The following is a 7,648-nucleotide window of genomic DNA, read 5'->3' as shown; positions in this document are numbered from 1 at the left end:
ATGGCAAGATTAATCGCAAAGATTGAAATAATCGATTAATTTTGAGCAATTAATGATTTAATTGTATCGTAGACTTACTTTCAATTAATTGCAATTTTAATCGATTAATTAGCAAAATAATCGTTGTGCGTGGCAGCATTGTTTCTTTGTTATTTCTTTCATCACTAAGATTCTTATATTACTCAAAATGGCTCCCATCAAAAGTAAAGCGTGGAAATATTTCACTGAAGAAAATAACAACCTGGTTGTTTGTAATTTTTGCAAAAAAAAGTTAAAATTTTCAAACAACACTTCAAACATGTTCCAGCATTTGAAATTGAAACATGCAGCTGAAGTAGATAAGTATAATGTAAGATCAAATAATTGTTTTCCTTCAAAGAATGAGTGCCTAATGCATTTTTTTATAGCTTGATTCCAAAACAAATGACGATGACAGTGAAACCATTGATGAAAATAGTGTGGATACTGTGGTCGATATGACAAATGTATGCGAAGGTAACACAGATGATAGCCCGAGTAGTAGCGCCAGTCAGCCATTAATTTTACAAGCATTCACCAACATTCGAAGCTATTCCTCCGGAACAAAAAGCAACAAAATTACACATGGAATCATGCACATGATCGTCAAAGATAATTTGCCGTTTACCTTTGTCGAAGGTATGATTTGTGTTCATTAATTGTTCTATTATTTTATTCTAAAAAAATTAACTTTTATTAAAGGTGCTGGCTTCTTAGACTTTATGAAGCAAAATTTCCCACTTTACAAAGTCCCATCAAGGAACACGATAAAGGCTGAAATTGATTAACTGTATGAAGAGGAAAAAAAAATGTGTGTCATTGCTTTCAAATTTGCATTGTGTAACCCTGACCACTGATATATGGACTAATATAGACATGAAAAGCATGTTGGAAATAACCGTTCATGGGTTGCTTGAAACAAAGCCATTTAATGGAACAATTGGTGTGTATGAACTGAGTGAGTCCCATACAGCTTCCCATATATGTGAGATTTTGTCCGATGCAATGAAAACATTTTCTATTGAGGAAGATAAAGTTAAGGCTGTTGTCACAGACAATGCAAGAAATATTGTCAATGCAATCTATGAAAAATTCGGAAAAAATAGTCATATTCCATGTTTTGCCCACAAGCTGAATTTGGTTTGTTCGAATTTATTAGATATTTCTGCTGTACAAGGCATTGTTTTAAAATGCAAAACAATTGTGAAATGGTTCAAACGCAGCGTTAAAGCCAATGACGACATGCGAAAGGTGCAAACAGCTGCTGGCGTACCAGAGGGTAAATTTTTAAAACTTTTAATAGATGTAAACACGCGCTGGAATTCCACTTATTATATGATCGAGCGGTTCATCAAACTTAACGCCTACGTCAGCCAAATTTTGTTAAATTACCCGGATTCTCCGCCCATGATAACGTCAAGAGAGAAGGATGAACTAATGGAAATATGTACAATTTTAAGACCTTTAGAGGCCATGACAGTGCAGATAAGTGCCGAACGATATGGAACTCTCAGCCAAATAATACCACTAGTTCATTGCGGTCATGAGCAAATTTCGAAAATTCACCCATGTCAACCAGCAGCACAAAAACTGAAGCAAGAAATTTTAAAGCAGTTTGACAAAAGATTTGCCACCATAGAACAGTCTTTTCTCTTAGCTGCATCCACTATCTTGGATCCAAGGTTTAAAAGGGTTAATTTTAAGGATCCGGTGGCTTTGGCGTCGGTATTACGATACATTCGTGCTGAAATGACCAAAAATGATGACAATATGGAAACAGCAAGTGAGTCATCGATGGAATCAGAACACGATTTTGACTTCTGGGCTCCACACAAAACTCTCGCGCACAAAAAAAAAAAAGAGAGCATGTGACGATGTGCAACCTCAAGACGAGCTCTCTTTTATCCCAAGTTTTGCCACTTAAATCGAACGTAGTAGATGCTTGGGATGACATGAAAACAGTTTATCCGAAGCTCTATGAAGTCTCTAAAAATTATTGCCATTTCATTGGCACATCAGTGCCTGCGGAACGGTTGTTCTCCAAGGCCGGATCCACCGCAACATTAAAAAAAAACCGACTGACAACTAAACAGCTGTCAAAATTATTATTTCTACAAACTTGGCTAAATAAAAAATAAGGGGATGAATTAATAATTTGTAAAATGTGTAAAAAAATAATCACAACAGTATTTTCAATTTTTGTCAAATATTTTTTTAAACTTTTTGAAAAAAATATTCATATAACTGTGTATGTAAACGCATATAAATTTCCTTTATAAAATTATATGTTTAAATGAATGAATGAATTAATAAAAGAATTTTTTCAAGTAAATTGTTTTTAATTATTTTAATGCATTATCGTAGCTTTTTGAAACAGGGGTCTCAATTGTTTTATCAATATATTTTATAAATCTACAATTAATCGATTAATTCTTATTAATTGCAATTAATCGCAAATCAATTATTTTACTTCTGCAATTAATCATATGATTAATTAATCGATTCTTTTTATTTTTTTTGCCATCTCTACCTGTCAGCAATAGCGATGCAAGGACGACGAAAATTGCGCTAAACTCAAAATAAGTCGCTTTAATTGGGCGTTCAGTATTTAGATTAGATTTGAATCCATTTAAAGAAACTTATTTAGAAAATTAATATGAGCTATGTGCGTATGAAGTAAGTAATAAATACTTATTCATATTTTTATATTAAAGCACAATCAAAAGACTATTTGCACACAACGAATATACATATTTATGCACTTATATGCACGTCTATTTTAGTGAGTATGAATTTACGAGTAGTTATCAGGTAAAATATCCCATAAGTGCGACGCTTACGCACCTCACTCAGCACCTCTCAATACCTGACGTTGCTATTCGTGCTGTTCAAACAAACAAAAAATCAACAAAAACAGAAGCAAACAAATGAACGAACAAACTTTGTCACTTTGCCAATCAAATTAACTGTGGCAGCCGCTTTGAAACTCGGAAATGATCCGTTGATGGTGCGCCAGCAAACTTTTTCGCCCCAACTATTACGTGCAGCCATCTACGTACATATATACATAGCCATATGCACATGTAACCCCAACCACAAAAACCTCCTAAAGTCATAAAATTCGATTAACCGGCGCGCCCCCAAGTGACCACAATGTGTTGGGGTATGGCGCTTGGCCACCAACAAATGACAGGCGCCGTCATCATATGGCCCACTTATCGGGCTACTACGGCCTGTGTGTTAACTGACCTGCCAATGTGTTGGTATGTACTTATACATTTGTATTCGAGATACATAAATGAAAGCCACAAGCGACCCTACTGAATTGTAAATGCATAGCGGCGCGCGGAAAGTACGAAAATGTGAAAATTGTTGCCTGCTTAAAGGAGTAGAGAAGGTTGGTAGCGCAAGAGTGCAGGGACGTAGTAGTTATTAGGGCGAGCTTTCGTATCGAGCTGGGGGAAATGTAAAAGCGCAACAATCCACTTGTTTTTGTTGTTGGGCTGCCATTTTCAACATTTTCAGCTTTTTTCGCTTTCGTTGTGTGCACAGCGCTGTTGTTTTCGATACGTTGTTTTTCTCTTTTTTGTTGTTGTGTTTTTTTTTTTTTGTTCTATTTTACAGGAAATGAATATAAAAGTGGCACAATGAGTTTGTGTATTTTTCTGCCTTTCAGTGTATTTTTTGTTTCTTTTGTGTTTGTGTGAAGAAATGTGGGATTTTTTTTGACGAGCCAAAAGCTTTTGTATTTGTATAGTTAACTGGTATTTTCCTTTATTTTACTTTTTCCCCACTCACTCTCGATCCTCTCTCTCTCACTCTCTTTCTCTTGGCGCAAAATATAAGGGCGCAATGCAATTATGTTTAAATGGATCGGCTGATATGAAAGGCTGAAACCACAGCTGCATAGCCATCAGCAGCCACAGCCACTGTTTCTAGTTTAAATTGATTGAGCTGGTCAGTGAACGTGATGAGATTTAAGTTATGTACCTCACAAATTACTAAATCTAGTCATGTGCACTAAATGTAAGGCAATATGGCGCTGAGTTTAAATATTTACATTCACATAACATCAAATACATTTTTTACCAATTGAAGTGACTGTTGGAAGAGGAACTCAGTCAACGAATAAGTACAATTACTAATGCCAAAACAACCCAACTTTACTTTGTGTTAATTGCTTAAACAATTTAAAGATTGGATAAACTATTACAATATGAGCGCCAAATGAGTAGTTTTCTCAAAAATTGGGTGGTAACCCTATTTAAAAATATTGCTTTATTCAAACCAAGGCACGTTCATTACAGGTGATGGCACTAGACCAATAACAATGTTTTGTACGTTTGACTGTCAAAGTAAAGTATTGCCTAAGTAGAAAACAAAGAATGATTTCGCCTTGTTTCAATTCTGGGCTGACAGCCAAGTGGACATGGCGAAAGAAAAAAAGCAAATCACCTGATTTGCCGATACCAACTTTAATGGATTCGCCTTGATTCAAACAGTTACAAATACGCTTCACCGCCCAGGCTGCAAAATTTGCGCCTAATAAAAATATGCATGATGGTGGTTAAGTAAGAAATGGAGACCCCATTTTTTCTACATCTTTTTTCTATTTTTCATCATAGTCCCCATCTCCCAACGCTTCGGCCATTTTTTAACCCCTCCAAACAATTGGATTTTTCGAACTCTGCAAAATACGCCTCTGGCCCGGCGCAGGGAGCCAGATCGGGTGAATACGCACCCCCCAGCAATTCATAACGCAATTTATGCAGTTTGGCGGAGACAACTCCGGTCGGATGTGCTGGTGCGTTATTGTGGTGAAACAGCACTTTCCTTTTCGCCAAATGCGGCCGTGTCTCCTTCAATTTTTCGTTAAAGCGGTCCAATAACTCACTGTAGTATTATCCAGTGATCGTTCTTCCTTTTTCTAAACAGTCCATGAGGTTGACGCCGTTCGCATCTCAAAAATCGTCGTCATGACCTTTCCGGCCGATGGGACTGTCTTCCTGTCCTCGCCTTCTTTGGAGCAGATTCACCGGGAGAAATCCATTGTTTTGATTGTTGCTTAGTTTCTGGTGTGTAATGATGAATCCAGGTTTTATCAACTGTGACAACTCGACGAAAACATTCCTTCGGATCTCGTTTAAATTGCTCCAAACACTGCATCGAAGTTAACTGCCGCATCCGCTTGTTGTCTACAGTGAGAAATCGCGGCACCCATCGGGCCGACAATTTTTTCATCGCCAACGTATCATGTAAAATATTAATTGCTGTTCCGGTCGACACACCTATGGCCTCCTTTACTTCGCGCACATTCGTTCGTCGATCAGCAAGAATCATGTCGTGGACTTTTTGAATGATTTCCTCGGTAACCACCTCTGCCGGGCGTCGTGGTCGCTCTTCATCAAAAACGGATGTTCGCCCACGCTTAAAATCGTTAAACCAATATCTGACCATAGATGGCGAAGCGTCCCCCATGCAAAAACAAAAAGTGGATTACCGAACGGCTCTGCGGCTTATCCATCTTAGCGAAAATCACGAAACAAGTCTTACTCGAATAGTTGCCAAATCTAAACTAACTCATCAATCAGCCTAAAATTTGTTTTGCCGTTGTTTGATAGATGGCAGCACACGATGCTAACACCAACTTCCCTCAGGAACGCCGTCTGTCATCAAAGACGAGTTCTCGTACAAGTGCAAAAGAGCAGTGTCACACTAACATATCAGCGATTGTAGAAAAAAAAAATCTGAGAGGTCACGGTTGCATAAGTAGGTTGCATTGTTTTAAGGTACGCTAGTCGTGTTTTTGTGCAGTCTGCCATGAAGACGCAAGGCAATTGTTTTGTGTATGCCCACGATTTGCGACTAGTAGACATGATTTAGTTACGCTATAGAGGATCCGATAATACTAGAAAATATAGTTGGCATAAGATGGCTTCAAAGTATGCGTGGGATAAGATTTCGTCAGCAATCAGCGATATGCAATATGCATTGAAGCACGCAGACGTCTGCGAGGTGAGCGGCAACTAAACAGGCGGTACATGAAAAAAAAACACTTGAGTCGACGTGAGACAAGTATGGTGCGAGGACGTGGGCAAACCCAACTGGGGGGTTTCCTTCGGAAATAATAAAACTGTGGGGTGATTAATGTATATGCAACTTTTGATGGATCGCTTGCGAAGAGTAACAGCCTCAAGACGATTTATTTAATGGTAGTACCGGGATGGAATCGGTACATTGATGGTAAAAAACTTGGTTTGGTTTAAAGGACCACTCCGACAGGGTAAAGACTTTCGATGCTTGCTCCACGTAAAAGGATTTTTTATGAAGAGCTCTTAAACTATTTTATTGTCATTTCAATTTGGCAACATAATATCGGCGATTCCGCTATGCAACTCCCTGTGCGTCTTAGTGAACCACTTTTGAATGACATCTTCTCATAAATGAGTGCCAATTACATGAAGAAAGCGAAGTAGGTCGGTCTTCAGGGCGGCGGTCTGTGCTTTGTCTGTTCAGGTAGCCACAAAAAAACAAGTCAAGCGCAGTTAGCTCGGTAGCCAGAGAATGTCACTGCTATGTGGAACGAATATAAATTCAATGTTTCCCGCGTATTCTTTTGTCATTTTCTTAAAACCACATATGTGTGAGATCCGTACCGTCCATTCTTGGTTAAAGTTTATTATCATTGTTCGATAATCACAGTGCGCGCAGCTCACTTGTCAAATTTCAAGCGCACCTTGTGAAAAATTCGTTATGTATACTGTTAGATGAATTTCATCAGGAGGCTACATCAAAAAACACCTAAGGGGTCAATGCTGACCTCTTCACAATCTTTCGCTTTTATAATGGATTTCAAAAATAGGCAGCGCATCTTTCTAAACCACTCCCGTACCACATAAGATTGACATGGCCACATCAAGGCTACATTCGACAGTACGTTTATTGAAGAGATGAAGTCGAAAATCGGCAATTTGGTAGCATTGTTCTAGACAAAGCTAAGATAAGTGCCAGTAGTTTGCAAATACTCTTCAGCAGCAACGGATGAATAATCTTTATGTATGTATCTTATGTGTGCATACTGAAGCCCGCTTTTGTACTGGAGTACTTCGAAAAAACGTTGTGCGCCGCTTTGAAATCTCGCCCAGCTTGATAATTTAGTATGGCATAAAGAGGACCAACTAACTAACTGCCTGACTGAATCAATGAGAAAATGAGTGAGTGAGTGACGCGCTGCGGCGCTTAGTCCTTTGTTCGTGCAACATTGCGGCACAGCAATCCAACGCCCACAACGTTGCAATCTGACGCAAGGGGCGAAGTAGCAGGCTATGGCCCAACTCAATTTATTTCAGCATGCCATAGTAGGATGCCTCATTCCGCGCAAACTTCTCAGCCGCCATCGTTATGTGCTCCAAATCTCACAAAAACAGGCTGACGAGCACACAGTCGAGTGGCGGCCTCGTCCTAGGCCTCTGAGCCCACCACGCCCAATGCACGGTTTGAATGCAGATGCAACCGCCGTAGCTGTTGTTGCTGCCAGAGTCTCTATTGTGGCATTGCTTTGACTGCTGTTGTTGTTGTTGTTGTAGTTTCATTTAGTGGGATTTGTATTTGGAACTGCTCGCCTTACAGT

The 7,648-nt window shown here is 39.0% G+C and overlaps 1 pseudogene; it reads left to right on the top strand.

The window, feature by feature from the left end:
• Window positions 1–298: 298 nt before the first annotated feature.
• LOC129238318 (uncharacterized) lies at window positions 299–1,177 on the top strand (annotated as a pseudogene).
• Window positions 1,178–7,648: the final 6,471 nt, after the last annotated feature.

This window comes from Anastrepha obliqua, chromosome 2, assembly GCF_027943255.1.
Source record: "Anastrepha obliqua isolate idAnaObli1 chromosome 2, idAnaObli1_1.0, whole genome shotgun sequence".
Lineage (NCBI taxonomy): Eukaryota > Metazoa > Arthropoda > Insecta > Diptera > Tephritidae > Anastrepha > Anastrepha obliqua.
This window is presented reverse-complemented; position numbering and strand designations above follow the sequence as displayed.